Source organism: Onychomys torridus, chromosome 2 (assembly GCF_903995425.1).
Source record: "Onychomys torridus chromosome 2, mOncTor1.1, whole genome shotgun sequence".
Classification (NCBI taxonomy): domain Eukaryota; kingdom Metazoa; phylum Chordata; class Mammalia; order Rodentia; family Cricetidae; genus Onychomys; species Onychomys torridus.
Genome location: NC_050444.1, coordinates 75,085,214 through 75,104,069, shown reverse-complemented (window position 1 = coordinate 75,104,069; position 18,856 = coordinate 75,085,214).

The window sequence follows — 18,856 nt, the reverse complement described above, 5'->3', positions numbered from 1 at the left end:
ATCAGGCCCTGCAGGAAGGCTCCCCTTTTCCAAGACTGCAGGCAGACCCTGCAGTCTCCACACACTGCCCCCACACCCATTTGCCCGAGACCCCAGCCACTTCCTGAGACTCAGAGAATAGCCCCCAGCTCCCATCTGCCTCGGAACTCCCATCTGGAGCAGAGAGCCCCCAGCCACCATCTGGCCCAAATCGCCCATCTGGACCAGAGCTTCCATCCTGTCCCAGAACTCCCATCTGGACAAGAGGAGCTCCCATCTGGACAAGATAAGGAGTCTCCAGGGACTTCCTGAGTCTCAGAGTCCAGCCCCCCAGCTCCTATCCGGCCAGCACTCTCATCTGGACCAGAGCTCCCATGCACTCCAGAGCTTCGATCTGCACCAGAGAGAGGCCCCCTAAATCTGTCAGCTCTGTCTGGACCAAGTACACTGATAAGACCAAGAACAATCCCACAAGGAGATGGGCAGACACCAAGGCAGAAGTACATACAACAAAATAAAGAGCAATACAGCATCATCAGAACCTAGCGCTTCTCCAACAGCTAGACCTGAATGAACATCACGGAATAGAAGAAGAAGAAGAAGAAGAAAACAACCTTATAAGAAACATCATGAAGAGGCTAGAGCCTTATATAGAAGAAATAAAAAATAAAGTGGAGGAACAGACAAACCAAAAATGAGAAGAACTCTATAAAAAACTAGAGGAAAGGACAATTAAAGCAGAAGAAAACAATTAAGTCCCTGAAAGAAAATCATGAAAAAGCAAGGGAAAGAGTCCAAGACCTGAAGAAGGAAATAGAAAAAATGAAGAAGACACTAGCAGAAGGAATGCTGGAAATAGAAAATATGAGTAAACAAACAGGAACTTCAGAGGCAAGTATAACCAACAGAATGCAAGAGATGGAAGAGAGGATCTCTGGTGTTGAAGATACTTTAGAAGAAATAGATTCATCAGTCAAAGAAAACACTAAAACCAACCAAGTCATGACCCAAAATGTCCAAGAAATTTGGGACACCATGAAAACACCAAACCTATGAATAATAGGGACAGAGGAAGGAGAAGAATACCAACTCAAAGGCACAGAAAATATACTTAACAAGATCATAGAAGAAAACTATCTCACCTTAAAGAACGAAATGCCTATGAAGATACAAGAAGCCTATAGAACACCAAACAGACTAGAGCCCCCAAAAAGGTCCCCTCACCACATAATTAAACAACTAAACATACAGAATAAAGAACGAATATTAAGGGCAGCAAAGGAAAAAGGCCAAGTGACTTATAAAGGCAAACCCATCAGAATAACACCCAATTTCTCAATGGAGACTTTGAAAGCCAGAAGGACCTGGACAGATATAATGCAGACACTAAGAGACCATGGATGCCAGCCTAGACTAATATACCCAGCAAAACTTTCAATCATCATAGATGGAGTTAACAAGACCTTCCAAGACAAAACCAGATTTAAACAATACTTATCCACAAACCCGGCCCTACAGAAAGCACTAGAAGGAAAATTCCAACCTAAGGAAGGCAGATACACCCATGAAAACACAGGCAATCAATAACACCACAGCAGTAAAGCCCAAAGAAGAGAAGTACACACACACTACTACCAAAAAATAAAAATAACAACAGGAACGAACAATCACTGGTCATTAATATCCCTTAATATCAATGGACTTAATTCACCTATAAAAAGACACAGACTAACAGAATGGATACGAAAACAGGAACCATCTTTCTGCTGCATACAAAAAACACACCTCAAATTCAAAGACAGACACCTCCTAAGAATAAAAGTCTGGGAAAAGACTTTCCAATCAAATGGTCTTAAGAAGCAAGCTGGTGTAGCCATCCTAATATCCAGCAAAATAGACTTCAAACGAAAATCAATCAAAAGAGATGATGAAGGACATTACATACTCAGAGACATAATGGAGTTAATTGATGTTATGGCTCAAATGGACTTAATCGATATCTACAGAACATTCCACCCAAACAAAAAAGAATATACCTTCTTCTCAGCACCCCATGGAACCTTCTCTAAAATTGACCACATACTTGGCCACAAAGCAAATCTCAACAGATACAAAACAATTGGAATAACCTCCTGTGTTCTATCAGACGACCATGGTTTAAAGTTAGATTTCAACAACAGAAAAAACTACAGAAATCCTACAATCTCATGGAAACTGAATAATGCTCAACTGAATCACCAATGAGTTAAGGAAGAAATAAAGAAAGAAATTAAAGACTTCCTAGAGATCAATTAAAATGAATACACCACATACCCAAACTTATGGGACACTATGAAAGCAGTGCTAAGAGGGAAATTCATAGCACTGAATGCCCACATAAAGAAGCTGGAGAAATCTCACGCAAGTGACTTGACAGCACACCTGAAAGCCCTTGAACAGGAAGAAGCAAAGTCTCCCAGGAGGAACAGACGCCAGAAAGTTATCAAATTGAGAGCTGAAATCAATAAAATAGAAATAAAGAGAACAATACAAAGGATTAAAGAAACAAAGAGTTGGTTGTTGGAGATCAACAAGATAGACAAGCCCTAATCCAAACTAACCAAAAGACAGAGAGAGAGCATCCAAATTTACAAAATCAGAAATGAAAAGGGGGACATAACAGCAGACAATGAAGAAATCCAGAGAATCATCAGGTCATACTTCAAAAACCTCTACTCCACAAAACTGGAAAATCTAAAAGAAATGGATAATTTTCTGGATAGGTACCACATACCTAAGTTAAATCAAGACCAGATAAACCATTTAAATAGTCCAATAACCCCTAAGGAAATAGAATCAGTCATTAAAAGTCTCCCAACCAAAAAAAGCCCAGGACCGGATGGTTTCACTGCAGAATTCTACCAGATCTTTAAAGAAGACTCAATACCAACACTCTTTAAATTGTTCCACACAATAGAAGCAGAAGATATGTTACCACACTCCTTCTATGAGGCTACAATTACCCTGATTCCTAAACCAAACAAAGATACAACAAAGAAAGAGAACTACAGACCGATCTCCATCATGAACATTGATGCAAAAATACTCAATAAAATTCTGGCAAACAGACTCCAAGAAGACATCAAAACAATTATCCACCATGATCAAGTAGGCTTCATCCCAGGGGTGCAAGTGTGGTTCAACATATGAAAGTCTGTCAATGTAATACACCATATAAACAAACTCAAAGAAAAAAAAAAAACATACATGATAATCTCACTAGATGCAGAAAAGGCATTTGACAAAATCCAACACACCTTCATGATAAAGGTCTTGGAGCGATCAGGAATACAGGGAACATACCGAAACATAATAAAGTCAATCTACAGCAAGCCAATAGCCAACATCAAATTAAATGGAGAGAAACTCAAAGCAATACCACTAAAATCAGGATCAAGGCAACGCTTTCCCCTCTCCTCATACTTATTCAATATAGTACTTGAAGTTCTAGCCAGAGCTATAAGACACCATAAGGAGCTTAAGGGGATACAAATTGGAAAGGAAGAAGTCAAGCTCTCCCTATTTGCAGATGACATGATAGTATATATGAGTGACCCCAAAAATTCAACCAAGGAACTGATACAGCTAATAAAAACCTTCAGCAACATAGCAGGATACAAGATCAACTAAAAAAAAAAAAAATCAGTAGCCCTCCTATATACAATAGACAAACAGGCTGAGAAGGACATCAGAGATACATCACCCTTTACAATAGCCACAAATGATATAAAATACCTTGGGGTTACTCTAACTAAGCATGTGAAGGACCTATATGACAAGAACTTTAAGTCCCTGAAAAAAGAAACTGTAGAAGATGTCAGAAAATGAAAAGATCTCCCATGCTCATGGATAGACAGGATTAACATAGTAAAAATGGCGATCTTACCAAAAGCAATCTACAGATTCAACGCAATCCCCATCAAATTACCAACACAATTCTTCACAGATCTGGAAAGAATAACACTCAACTTCATATGCAAAAACAAAAAACCCAGGATAGCCAAAAGAATCCTGTACAATAAAACAACCTCTGGAGGCATCATGATTCCCAACCTCAAGCTCTACTATACAGCTACCATAATAAAAACAACTTGGTACTGACATAAAAACCAACATGTGGACCAATGGAATCGAATTGAAGACCCTGACATTAACCCGCACACCTATGAACATATAATTTTTGACAAAGAAGCCAAAAATGTACAATGGAAAAAAGAAAGCATCTTCAACAAATGGTGCTGGCATAACTGGATGTCAATGTGTAGAAGGCTGCAAATAGATCCATATCTGTTACCGTGCACAAAACTTAAGCTCAAGTAGATCAAAGACCTCAACATAAATCCAGTTACTCTGAACCTGATAGAAGAGAAAGTAGGAAGTACTCTTGAAACGCATTGGCACTGGAGATCACTTTCTAAATATAACACCAGTAGCACAGACACTGAGAGAAACAATCAATCAATGGGACCTGTTGAAACTGAGAAGCTTTTGTAGAGCAAAGGACACGATCAACAAGACAAAGTGACAGCCTACAGAATGGGTAAAGGTCTTCCCCAACCTCATTTCTGACAGAGGGCTGATATCCAGAATATATAAAGAACTCAAGAAATTAGACAACAAAAAGCCCAACAGTCTAAATAAGAAATGGGCTATAAAACTAAACAGAGAATTCTCCACAGAGGAAGTTCAAATGGCTGAAAGACATTTAAGGAATTGCTCAACATCCCTAATTATCTGGGAAATGCATATTAAAAAGACTCTGAGATACCACCTTACACCTGTCAGAATGCCTAAGATTAAAAACACAGAAGACAGCTTATGCTGGAGAGGATGTGGAGCAAGGGGGACTCTCTTCCCCTGCTGGTGGGAATGCAAGCTTGTACAGCCACTTTGGAAATCAATATGGCACTTCCTTTGAAAATTGGGAATCCATCTCCCCCAAGACCCAGCTGTAGCACTCTTGGGCATATACCCCAGGTATGCTTAATCATTCCACGAGGGCATTTGCTCAGCTATCTTCATATTAGCATTGTTTGTAATAGCCAGAACCTGGAAACAACCTAGATGCCCTTCAACTGAAGAATGGATAAAGAAAATATGGTATATATACACAATGGAGTACTACTCAGCAGAGAAAAACAATGACAGCATGAGGTTTGCAGGCAAATGGATGGATCTAGAAAAAAATCATCCTGAGTGAGGTAACCTAGACTCAGAAGGACAAACATGGTATGTACTCACTCATAGGAGGATACTAGATGTAAAACAAAGATGGCTAGACTGCTACACAACTCCAGGGAGGCTACCTAGAAAACGGGACCCTAGGAAAGACACAGGGTTCACCCAATGACAGAGAAACGGATGAGATATAATAAACAACCTGGACGACAGTGGGAGTAATGAAGGGCAAGGTTTGAGGGAAAGAAAGCTTAGGGGAGCAGGAGATGCCAGCTGGATGAAGAACAGAAAGGGAGAACAAGGAATAACAGACCATGATAAATGAAGACCACATGAGAACAGGAATAGGCAGAGTGCTGGAGAGGTCCCCAGAAATCCACAATGATACATCCTCTGTAGACTGCTGGCAATGGTCGAGAGAAAGCCTGATCTGACTTGGTCTGGTGATCAGATGGCCAAACACCCTAACAGTGGAGCTGGAACTCTCATCCAATGACTGATGGAAGTGGATGCAGAGATCCTCAGCCAGGTCCCAGGTGGAGTTCCTGGAGTCCAATTGTCAAGAAAGAGGAGGAACAATAAAAACATGAATTGTTGAGACCAAGATTGGAAAAAGCACAGGGACAAATAGCCAAACGAATGGAAGCACATGAATTATGAACCAAAGGCTTTGGAGCCCCCAGCTAGATCAGGCCCTCTGGATAAGTGAGATAATTGAATAGCTTGAACTGCTTGGGAGGCATCCAGGCTGTGGGACTGGGACCTGTCCTTAGTGCATGAGCTGGCTGTTTGGAACCTTGGGCTTACACTTTGCTCAGTCTGGAAGAAGGGGACTGGACCTGCCTGTACTGAATCCACCAGGTTTAAATGAATCCCCAGGCGAGTCTTGGCCCTGGAAGAGATGGGAATGGAGGGGAGGGGCTGGGGGAAGGTGTGGGGGCGGGGGCGGGAGGGGGGAGGACAGGGGAACCCATGGCTGATGTATAAAATTAAAACACAAATATAATAATAAAAAAACAAAAACAAACAACAAACAAACCCAATGGGGCTGAGAGATGGTTCAGCAGATAAAAGCAGTTGCTGTCCAAGCCTGATGACCTTAGTTCCACTCCTACAACCTATGTAAAGAGCCTAATGCATCCTCTGTAATCCCAGAACTCCTATGGCAAGATCTGAGACAGAGAGCCGTGCTTACACAGAACAGTGGCAGGAGCAAGAGGGACCCTACCGAAAAAGCAAGGTAGATGGTGAGCACTGACCTTTGCATGCATACCATGGTGCAGGTGCCTGAGCACACACCAATCTTAAAAATATCGTAACAATTACCTGTGTCAATCCCATCAGCACACTGTGCCATCTTTGTAAGAATGGAGGATTCTCCCCTGTTCTGAGATGGCTTTACTCTCAACATAAACGTGGGTGCATAGACAAAGAGGTAACTCCAGAATGTGCCAGAATGGGCAGGGTCGCAAACACACAGGCTGTTGCGTCTCTTTAATTGTTGTGTTTCATGTGAGAGGTGATCTCCATGACCTTTTCCTTCAAGGCTCTCAGGATATTCTGCAGGTCTTTGATTTAAGGCTCATCCTCTCCATTCAGGAAATAATCCAAGCAAGGCTCTCACTTAAAGGGAAAGAGAAGGAGAAACTGCCAGGGGGCAATCAACCCTGGGAGGGTTGGAATTCTTTTCCTTGAGACCAGAGACCCTAGCAGCTGAAAAGAAAACAAATTCAGTTGCAAATCTGGTTTTGAAATGAGGAGTGAAGAGCCTCCAATTTGAAAATAATCACATCCACTGTATCTTCATCTTCCAAATGAGGACTCTCTTACATTTTAGTTAGTCAGTGTGTAATGTTCCTTTTATTTCTGCATCAAAGTCTTGACATCACTAAAAATAAATGACTCAATTACACTAGTGCATAAGCAGCTGGAAATCGACCAAAATGTTCCCAGTCCTGAAACTGTGTAAACAGAGACACCAGAGGAGGGGAAAGGAGAGAGAGGAAGGGAAAGAAAATGAAGGAAAAAAAGAATTTTGAAAATAAAATGATGAGATATAAAACTCCCAGGGCAGAGGGCATGGTATTTCTTCCACATCTTTGCTTCCTGTGGTCCATGGGAGCCTGTCAATCACTGGGTCCAGGAAGCAGAGAAAGTGGGAAAATGGATAAAGAAGTCTTAAAAACACCTTGCAATTTGATGTGCCTGGCCAGTACACATCCTATTGCTCATCGTGGGAAAATGTTGGCAGCTGCCTCTGGTCAAGCGTTCCAGGATCTTGGAGCCTTTATCTAGAACTTGAAAAAGAATGGAAAAACTAAAAACAGAAAACTGAGCTGGCCAACAAGCCCCCAAATAATATCACAAACCCCCTCAATTTTTCTAAACTGGTCTTTTGTGGTGGCTTTTTAGCTCAGAAGGTACGATTATAAAAATGAAAAGTTTCAAATGTCCCCCACACCCACAACATTCTTTTATTTACTGTCTTCAGTAGAAGAATATATTTTGTCTCCTAAGTGTTCTTTTGCAAGGAAAGAAAAACAGTTCTGACCAGCAGAAAACCTGACTGTCCTCATCCCTTCCTTCATATCACCCAGAGATGAGGGAAAAGTTAAAAGAGCTGTGTAGCTCAGCTGAATCATCCTGGGTCCGGCTGCATTTAAGATGTGCTTCAAGGGAAGAAGGTCGCTTGAAATGATGTAGTCACGAGGCTGTGTAGGTGACTACTGACAGCCAGGTAAAACCTGGAGTGCAGAGCTCAAGGTGCTTCTCAAGAGTGACCAGGCAGGGGAAGGTGAGCTTGTCTCTGTGACCTCTCTCTCTCCACCATCTCCTGCTCTCCCAAACCTTCCTTGGCTCTCATTTTAATCAGTAAATGAAGTGTGTGTCGGGGCCAAGGAATCTGTGAAAGGACCTTTCAGGGGCAGTGGCAAAGATCTTTTCTTTTTTCTACACAAAGACAGGCCAAAGGGGAATGGCTTAAATTGCTTCCAGCAGGATTTAGGTTCAGCATGAAGAAAATCTCCGAGGGCGACGAGCTGCTGGAATGCATTAAGAAAAGAGACCGTGAGATCGACTCCAGGGATCTCCAAGGACGCCACGGAATGCTAATCCTTCCTTAATGGCTAATATTTTGGTGCAATCAGAGCTCGAAACGTGGATGACCTTTCAAGTTCCTTTACTCCTGTGATGAAAACAGACACTGCCCTAGAATGACAGCTGTGGTCTCCAGACCTTGCTTCCTGTAGGTCACCCAAGGTTCCTTAGCTGCTTGCCCTGCCCCCATCTCGGTGAGCACTGTGGTATTGATCTGGGGGGTGAGAGTGGGGTGGTGGGGAAGGAAGATTCACTTTTTAAAAAGGGGAAGGAAGGACTCAACGGAAAGTGAGTCCCAGCCAAGAGTCCTAGGACATGCTGACAGCTTGAGGGAGAAAGGACAGTAGTCTATTAAAGTTTCCAAGGAGCCGGGACTGTGCCAGAGATGGAATCGGGGCCAAGGCTCTGAAGCTGGGTTGAAGGAAGGTGAAAGGAGGACATTCGGAAGCCAGACACTTCACTGATGGAGACCCATGTCTCAGCAGATGTGTGCCAAAAGGAATTGAGGAGGGTGTGAGCATAGGAATGAGAATACGCAGGCTATCCTAATGAAAAAAGAACACTCAGGAATTCACAAATGAGTGTAGTAAGATTGCTTCAAGGGTGTCTTGATAACAACATCGCTCTATTGCTGTTAGGCCATGTGCTTTCTTCTGTGAAGGCTAGTGGGTGGGGACTATGACAACTTGTACTGGGGAAGGGGGACAATTTTGAGAGCCTTATGAGCCACTCAACGAGGGTTGCACAATTGGATCTGTTTGGAGAGATAGCCGTGTAGAGCATAGATGACTAGATGAGCTGGTCAGGCTAGTTGGAGGCCCATTGCATAGATACTCCTATAGTATATCTTCATCCTAACAGTATTTACGTGCCTGTACTGTGCTTATCTGAGTCCATTATCTGTCACTATGACAAAATACCACAGACTGAGTGACTTATAAATCGGAGAAGCAGATTTGGCCAGCATATTTAGTGTGTTGGAGCTCTGAAATAGAGGAACTGTGGATGGTGATGGTTCCCTCCAGCTACCCCTCACAACAGATATCATCACATGGGAGAAAAACAGCCTGTGAAAGAGGAGAGCCATTCTCATAACTACCCCGCCCCCGCCATAACATCTTTAACCCATTTATGAGGTCAGTGGCCCCATGACTTAGTCACTTCTAAAAGAACCTGCCCCTTAGTACCATCACAGGGCAACCACAACCTAAGATGAAGAACAAGGAGAGAGAAATTGGTTAGAAACCACAGTGGCCATGAGCTCGACACCTACAGGCAAATGTAGAGCCCTTGGCTTCTTTTCTGGAATCTTCTCCTTATGCTGCCTTTAAGGAAACAGGTCCTGAGATTTCAGTGATCCCTGGGGATGGGTGGGATGACATTACTGTTGAATGGCAAGGAGGATGTTAATGACCAGGGCTGGGAGATGCTGGATTGGTAGTTGGTCATTGTCTGAATCTTACCATTGACACTTCTAGGAAAGAATTTGGCCTTGATAATTTTGGCTGCAAAATATTGGTAAGATAACTCCCCACTTTCCCATCCCACGTTCATCTCCTCTGGGGCAGAGGAAAACCCCAGACAGCAGCTTTCTGGTAACACAAATAGTTTCCCATAACCACGCACTGCAAATTACAAGCAGGACCCTCTTCTTTCTCTTCCTCTTTGTTTTGTTCCCTGAGCAATATTGTAAGAATCTATGTGGTCTCATGAGGGACTTGGCTGGCAATCAGTGGAAAACGCTATTCCTTTGGCAGCAGTTCCGAGTACTAGACTAATGTATTCCTTTTTTGCTCAGTTTCTGCAAAATTGCGTTATGGTTCTATACTGTTGAGGGATTGAAAGGGGAAACCAAAGCCAAGAGAAAGTGAAGGCGTAGCCTGGCAATGCTGCCTAACCAAGTAATGTGACTTTGCCAGTCACGAGCCCATTCACAATAGCAGAGCCATTGCTGTTTTGGGATGTGGCTTCTTTGTAGTCAGTGGGACTCAAGGTCTCTGGTTAACCAAGAGGGAGCTGGGGCTGTGATGAATCTGTGGAAGGAAAATAGAGCTGGGGGCTGACTTCATTTTCTGGGTCCATGCCCCTAATCTCCACCTTTAATCCCACACACTCTGACTTTCAAACAAAGCCTAGCTCAAGTGGACCAGAGAAACCAGATGGATGGTGGAGCCTTCCTCTCTATCTTGGAGCCATAGGAAATGGACACTTAAATGCCAACACTATCTGAGACAGACTGGGAGCCTTTCCAACCATCTCCCCCAATTCCTTATGTGCAACGGAGTTGTCATGGGGAGGGAGTGGGCCTGTGAGACTAAGCCTCAATTTCCCTAAGTTACGTTATTGGGAGATGAAAATACTTCCTCATCTGGTGAAAAGCAAATAGGCCTTGGCCACATCTCTTTCCCACTTGGGGCAGTTTCTGTATGTTCCTGATGGTTAGGGCTTGTTAACTTCCTCTGGCTTTGTTTTCTGAGATAGTAGAGCTTATTTTTTTTTAACCAAGCAAGACTTGGCTAAGGATGAAATTTGGATTAACTATGTGTCCTCTGCTTTCAAATTCAGAATCGTGGTGGGGAGCTGGGAAGGGCTGTCAGCAATCCAGGGACTTTGGAAACATCAAGTGAATGGGCTTTTGAAATCCATTGTCTAAATCCTTTGCTAAGCTGAGCACGAGGCTGGAGAAGCCTTGTATACCACCGTTAGTCACCCCTAAGTCCCTAAATTGGTGCTAGCCCATAGTCTGCATTCACGAGTACTGTTGAATGAAGACATAAGTGAACCCACTTGCTATGACAAATTAGGTGATTGATGTAAACTACAGTACCAGGGCTGGGGTTGGGGCTCAACTGGTGGAATATTTGCCTATTGTGATTGCAGGCCTGGATTTGACCCCTAGGCACTGTTTAAATCAGGTATAATGGTACATACTTGTAGTCCCAGTACTCATGGAAGTGGAGGCAGGAGGATCAGAAATTCAAGCTTATCCTTAGCTGTACAGCAAGTTTGAAGCCAGCCTGACCTTCATGAGACCTTAGCTCAAAACCAAAATATAATATCACCTGAAGATAGATTTCCCCAACTGCTTTTCTAAAATGTAAAGGTGTTTTTTAATTAATGTATAATAATTAAATATATTTGTATGGTACACAGTGTTTCATACCCCTCAAAAGACCATGACTCTGATGATCACAGTTTCTTCTGATGGTTGCTTCTTGGAACTGAAGCAGAATCTTCTTAGATTGGGATAAGATTGAACAACCATTTCCCCAAATTCTAAGGCCTTGGATTCTGATCCCAGCTTTTCTGTTTTTAATTCATTCATACAGCCCTGGACAAATACTAATGATCTTAGTTTTTTTCATGTGTAGACAAGGGGTTTACATTTTTAAGCCCTTTCCAGCAACAGAAATTAAGAAGAAAGAAGAAAATGATATTCAGTTGGGCATTTTCAAATGAGAGTTTCACCACCCCAAATACCTCTGTTCCTTTAAGAACTCCATCCTACAGGGTCACAAAAGGGAAAGAACTAACTAGCTCTGCCCCTCACTAGCTGCTGCACATAGGAGAGCAGGCTCTGCACCCTGTCTGGGCAGCACACTAGAGCTGACCCTGCTGTCAGGAACACAGGTGAGCTGACCCTGGGGGCATGAGGGCAGCAGAGCTGACCCCAGACCCCCTCATCCACCATGTGGTGGCATGGGTGAGGGAAAGATGCCCCCTCCGTGCTGCCCCCTGCTACCTGAAGCAAGCCAGGAGAGTGAGAGGGCTAGCCTTGCCTCTCACTAACTGTAGCACACAGGAGAGCTGTCCCTGCACCCCACCTGGATAGTACATTAGAGCTGATCCTATTGCACAGGTGGGGGTGGGAGGGGCAGACAGGGGTAGAGGGGTGTAGGTGAGCCAACCCTGAGGGCATGAATGAGAACAGGAGAGCTGCCACCCTCCTCATATCCCATGCAGCAGTTGGGAGAGAGGGCCCTGTATCTTACCTGGGCAAAACATTAGAACTGGCCCTGGTGGTGTATGAGTGGGCTGGATCTGGGGAACTGGCCCTACTCCTTGCTTCAGGATGCATTGAATGAGCTAGCCGAGGCAGTGCTGGAGAGCTCACCCAGGTAGTGATGATGAGGAAAAGCTGGTGGGCTGACTAACCCAACTACCACCCAGGCCCAGAACCAGGGCTGTCCCAACATGTTAAGGGGATGAACCTGCAGATCAAAACAGCAGGATCTCCATGACACAGGACAACAACAGGATATCCATGAGGAGTCCCGGTGAGAGCCCATTATCAATAATATAGCAGAAGCCAGAAGCCTTGAGCCAGACCAATGACTCCTAGCAATGAACACTTGCAAGTGAGGATGAATGGACTAAAAAGAGTAAACCGTGAGACTCAACAGGCCACACTACAGCTTCCACGATGATATTCTCCTGTTTTTTTTTTTTTTTTTTTTTTTAAATTTTGTGTTGTTTTGGTAGGGGCAGATTGCATGGGCAGAGGGTGGAAGACAGGGGACAGGGAGATAAATGGGGTTGGGATGCATGTGGTGAAATCGACAGAGAATCAATAAAAGTTGAGGACAAAACAAAACAAAAAACAAACAACAACCACCTGCAACTCCATGTCAGCCTTGAGCCTGGAAGAGGAAAAACCAAGTACAATTGTTTCAGAAGTTAGGGAGTGTTGGTACACCAGGAATCGACACTTGCCTAGAGAGGGGTACATCTGCCCCCATGGGCTGACTCTAGGCCCCTCTGCCTCCTTATATCTCCTTACTCTGGAGACAACCTGACATGAGGTTTAAGGCATGGAGCAGCTGAGGTTCTCTTTGTAGTGCTCAGCATTCAGCTGTCGCTGCTGCTGGCTGCAATCTAGTAGTTCAGGTTGTAAAGTTGATCTCTGGCCTCCATCTTGTATCCTTCATCCTGAATCTGAGAGAAGTTAGAAAGTGTTTACTAATCCATCTATTCTCCGGTCCTTATTGTGCCTCTAGGAAATGCTAGTTTATACGATTCATTTATTTATTGACATACTTGTATTTATTTATTTTTTTAACCCAAGAGCTCATGTATCCCAGGCTGATCTCTAACTTACTTTGTAGCCCAGGATGATTGAGCCTTCTGTGGCAGAGTGCTGGGAGTATAGGTACGCATGCTACACACACATTGTACAGTCCAGGGAATTAAGCCTAAAGCCTCATGCGTGCCAGGCTCTACCAACAAAGCTACATTCTTATGCTCCTTTATTTGTGACTCCTTTCTTCTCTTGTCCCCATACCATATACGGCCACGCTGTCCTTACCAACTCACCTGTTCCTGCATGGAAAGCCATTCTCTTGCCTGTTTCACATGGAGATCTTGGCTGCATGTACATAACCGGGCCATACCATACCATACCACAGGGTTTTCAAACTCTACAGTTTCCAAGGTCTGGTTAAATAGGATTGGCCTTGGCCAGGTGAGTTAGGCTGGCCACTGACAGGGAAATGCAAAGTGGAAAAAGCAGAGTTTCAGTCTTGAGCCACAGATTCAGTCATAATTACATTTTTTTAGAGATGGTATATTGGACTCATTAACCGAAAGGTCAGTACTATGGGTCCTGGAGGTAAAGATGCAGATATATTAATGGTTTCTAACAGCTGTTCTCTCACCTGCCTGCAGGATGCCTGGAGCTATTAGGACATTGATACTGCAACTTTTCCCCCCACCATGAACCAGAGCTCAAGTTCTAAACTCATGTCAAGTAGACGGGAGCCTAATCCCTCATCTATACCTGTATCTGTCTATATATCTCATCTATATCTATAGTCTTCCCCACTTTATGAGAAGTCTTGCTAAGATCTCAGCTCTCTGATTCTAGGCTCTCTTGTCTCACCGGTGATGATCATATCCAGGAACTGTTCAAAGACATCAGATAAAACTGCTAAGTGTGGGACCCCTAATATCAGAGCTCAAGTGGATAGAGGCCAAGGCTATTTCCAGTCAGCAGGGCCTGCAGCAGTCTATCTATGTGAGGAGAATCTTATGGAAAGAGGTCCTGCTGTGACCACAGTCTCCATCATCAAGCCCAAAGTGCACAGGAACAAAGCGGAAGTACTGAGGTTAGAAGCAGGATGGATCCACAGCAAAGCAGAGCATGAGGTGATGAATAATTCAGAGAAAGCAGGAGAGCTCCAACTGTGGGCAGAGATGAATGGTGCCCCCATATACCAGCAAGCAGTCAAGCTTTAGAGAGGCCCTTAGAACTGGGCCCGTCTATTTTCTGGGCCTTACTTCTTTGTGGGACTGAACTTCCTTATAGTATCTGATGATGTGGGCTGGTCTCAGAGCAGGACCCATCCAGGTTGCTTCCAGTGCAGTATAGGACAGACTAAAATATGACCTATTTCATACTGGGACTGTGTGGTTGCAAACCTTGGATAAGATGTGCTGAGACTGTCTGCATGGAGACCGGAAGAGAAGCCAATCCCCAGGCTTTTATTTTGTGTTCCCTCACAAGAGTCAGTTCTGAAAATTCTAAAACATCCTAAAAATTGAAGACTAATTTTGAAAACTAAACATTTCTTTACTTTGTAGGGAAATCTGCTGCCACACCCTCCTCTCTTGTCTGGGCCAAGCCTGTCTGCTCCCCGCTGTTACCATGTGCTTGGTGAAATCAGGACACTTGCTGAACTGGCAAATGAATGAATGTTATAGTCATGGCTATGAGGCATTAGTTTACACTGTTTGCACACAGACACAGATGAAGGCCAGTTCATGAGCAGAGCCCACTCATGGCAGAGCCAAGTGTGGAGGGATTTTTGAAGATGCTGATTCCACAGGAACGGGCAATTCAGGCTGTCTGTGTGCATTCCTCTCATTACAGGAGAAATCCCAAGTGGGGCTTTCATGCAAAGGGTCAGACTTGTCTCCAAAATATTATTAATTCCATCAGATTGACTTTTACCTCCTGAAGAAGTCGGGAGGAGAGGAATTCGGTGTCTCTTTAAACGTTGATATACCGATCACTCTGGGAGAAATAGACTGGGCTTTGAATAAGGGGTGGGTGTGGAAAAAGGAGCCACATTCCTGTGTTACTATGTAGAAAACACTTCCACGTTCACTATCTCATCCAATATGAAACAGTTGTATAGATGCTGCTATTGCTTCCAGTTTGCAGATAAGGACACTGAGGTACCGAGCTGTCAGGCAGAGCCTACACTCAGAGCTAGTTTTTCTGACACGGAGCGAGTCCACATTATCCTAAGCACTTCACCCTTTCCTCCCATGTCTGGCAGTAGTATAGGCATCTGAACATACAGGCTTTCATCTGGGAATCACCAATGGGGGACGATGGTGGATCTGTCTTTAAAATGATGGATGCTGTACTTCAGTGCACACTCTCTATTTTAGTTGACAGCATCACCTTGTGGATGAAAATACATCTGGTGTGTGTTTTTATTTGTAAATATATGTTTACTCTAGCGATTAGGGATAATGAGCTCAGCTATTATGCTGTCAGTCAGAGTTGCTTGCCGAGTGTAACTTCTTTTTTCCAGAGTTTATTTTATTTTATTTTTTAGCAATCAAACTATTATAAGAAGAATGATCGAATAACAATTCTCAATCAACAGATGAACGGAATGAAAGCTGCTTTGTTTCTGGTTATCTTGATGAAAATGTACTGTGATTTTCTTGCTTAATTAATAACTTTTGAAGAGTGGGGAGTGAGGATTTATAGCAGTTGTGGTTTTGTGGTAGGAGGTAAAAGGCAACCCGAGGCAGCCACAGCTTCTCAGAGCCACACCGTCTAAGGCAGAAGGACCTCAAGGTTGGCCTCAACGTCTTGAAGACTGGCCATTTAAAACTCCTCTAACTTCAATATCCTTTCCCTTTACACCCTCATCTCTCACTTTCCTATTACTCCCCTCTCCCTTTCTTTTCTTAAGAAAAATCTTTTTGTGTCAAGAGCAAGCCAGCCAACACTCTAACATAGAGTAGGAAGGGGTACGTGAGCTCCCACCTCTAGCTGAGGAGCCGTTGACCATAGAGAACTTCTGGGATAGGGCGAGTCGGTTTCTTTAATGGTGTGCCCTGGATAGGTCAACCATGTTCCAGTGGATGATCCCACACCCAGGAGTGTATGGGTGGCACCAACTGGATTTGATGAGTTGAGCGAGAAGGGGGAATACACATAGTTAGGGGGCAGTGAGGTAAGGGTGGGTGTAACTAGAACTAATAAAAAATAAAAACAAAAAAATACCCTAAAGAAGTTGTGTTTGATGCCTCTCTATATATGCATCCACATTCCAGTATGTGTGTGTGTGTGTGTGTGTGTGTGTGTGTGTGTGTGTGTGTGTGTGCATGCTCTCAAATGCTACTACATTGGAGTGTGGCAGTCAGCAGATAACTTTGGGGGTTGGTCTTGCCTTCTATCTCGTTTGGGACCAGGTCTTTGACTCTCATCTCACCATAGGAGCTCTGGATTGCAGACCCACACTAGCTCCTTTGGCTTTATGTGGTCTCAGGTCCTAATGCTAACACAGTGAGCATTGTACCTACAGACCCATCCCCCCAGTCCTTTTGTGTTTAAAAGATGAATTCTCACAATGTAGTCCAGACAGCTCTGAACCTGGAATTCTCTTTGTAGATGAATTTCTAAAGGGTCTTATTAAATAATAATAATAAAAAACAACAACAAACAAACAAAAAACATGGAGCCAGATATAGGGGTGAAACCCTGAAAGAGATCAGGGAATTAGGGAAAGCCACAGCTAACCTTACCTCACCACCTCTGCAGCTTCCAAATGAGAGTTACTTCCTGTCTACCCATGCCTATGTAACTTGCTATTCTGCCATCTGATTTGTTCTCTCTGTCCAGATACATCACTTCCTCTTCCTGCTCAGCTCTGTCACTTCATGTCTGTCTGTACAGACCTCCAGACCTCCATGGTTAACTAGTATTGGAATTTAAGTGTGTGCCACCACACCTGGCTGTTTCCAGGGTAGCCTTGAACTCGCAGAGATCCAGACAGATTCCTGCCTGACAAGTGACTGATTGTATTAAAGGCTTGTGCTACTGTTGCCTGACTTGTTTGTTTAGTTATAATGGCTGTTCCTATTCATCTGATCTCCAGGCAAGCTTCACTTATTAAAGCACAAATAAAATATCTCCACATTTCAGCACAAACAAATTATCACCACATCTCTTGTCTTCGTCTCTTATGTGCTAGGATTATACCTGAGCAGGTGAATTCAACATTTGACTTTTGTGACATGATGTTGACATCTACAAAATTCATGCATGAGAACCATGCCATTGAGTGAAAAAATATATATGCAAACGCACATACACACATATCAGAACATATCAAGCAAGTATATGATTTTGTGTGTTGGGTTGCATTTCTGGAATGCCTTTCTTGGGTTGCATGTGGAACCTGCCTAGCAGGCATGCTTCATTACCCCAAGTTTCTAAGCCTGGTTTATCTCTCATATAGAGTAATGCAGAACATGTGGCTGTCAAATGTCTGGCACACATTTTTTAGGTTTTGAAGGAAGCAATACCTGCATTTAATGATGATAAAAACCCCAAGATTATCATCTATCCATAGTGCCCATGACCAAAGCAAGAGCTCCAGACTTAGCAGCTGGTATCCATCCTGTCCATTGCCTTCTTTTCTATGGCCTCCAACTCACAGAGAGCCACTTGCTTCTGCCTCCTGAGTGCTGGGATTAAAGGTGTGTGCCACACCTTTTCTTGAAGTACATATTGGTAGACAAATAGATTAATAAAAACAATAGAGTGAAAAATGACAAATACCTCAGTCCTGGTCTCCAAAGTTTTAAGTGACAGCATTAACTAGCCTTAACTAACCTAGCGTAATAACTCTCAGTATTAGGGCAACACAGGCCCCCATTCTCTTTGGCAGTGATGGTTTGACAGAGAATTAAGCCACCTGTCTTACATTACATGTAATGTTTTGATTAAATGCCTCCTCCAGAAACTTTAGTGGAGAAAGTTCCCTTTTCTTCCCCCATTTCCAAAGTTGGAAAGCCTGTCAGGCACCCTTTGAAGGGTCAGCCCAGAAGTGAGTCTCACTTAAATGGAGTTTGCAAAAAGCCAGCCCTCTGAGCTCTACCTCATCAGGTTTTTCTCAGTCGCCCTTGCCAGCCTGGCTCACCGCACACTCTGCCCGGCAGCTCAAGCTCACAGCTGAAGCTCTCTAGGGCAAGCCTTCAGTTTGAATTTCCCGGCATTTTGTCAGTTGGTGTCAAAGCCATAGCCTTCTCCTCCTCCTGAATGCCATGGCTTTGTCTCCCCCCACTCCCCCGCCTCCATTTGCTACTTGTTAGCCTCCGTGGACTGTGTCACCACACTTACAGGAGCCAGAGCGTGGTGACAGATGGTGAGGGTGGGGGTGGGAACGGAGCTGCCATGGCCAGATGCCAAAGGTTATGCCTGGCAGCGCAGAAGTGGCCCAGTGCTCTCCAGTGCAGTTTGTTTGGGTTCTGTGGGCGTGTTCGTGGGTGCCTGTGCACACGTGGCGTGTTTTGTTGTGTTACTGGTTGTTTTTATTGT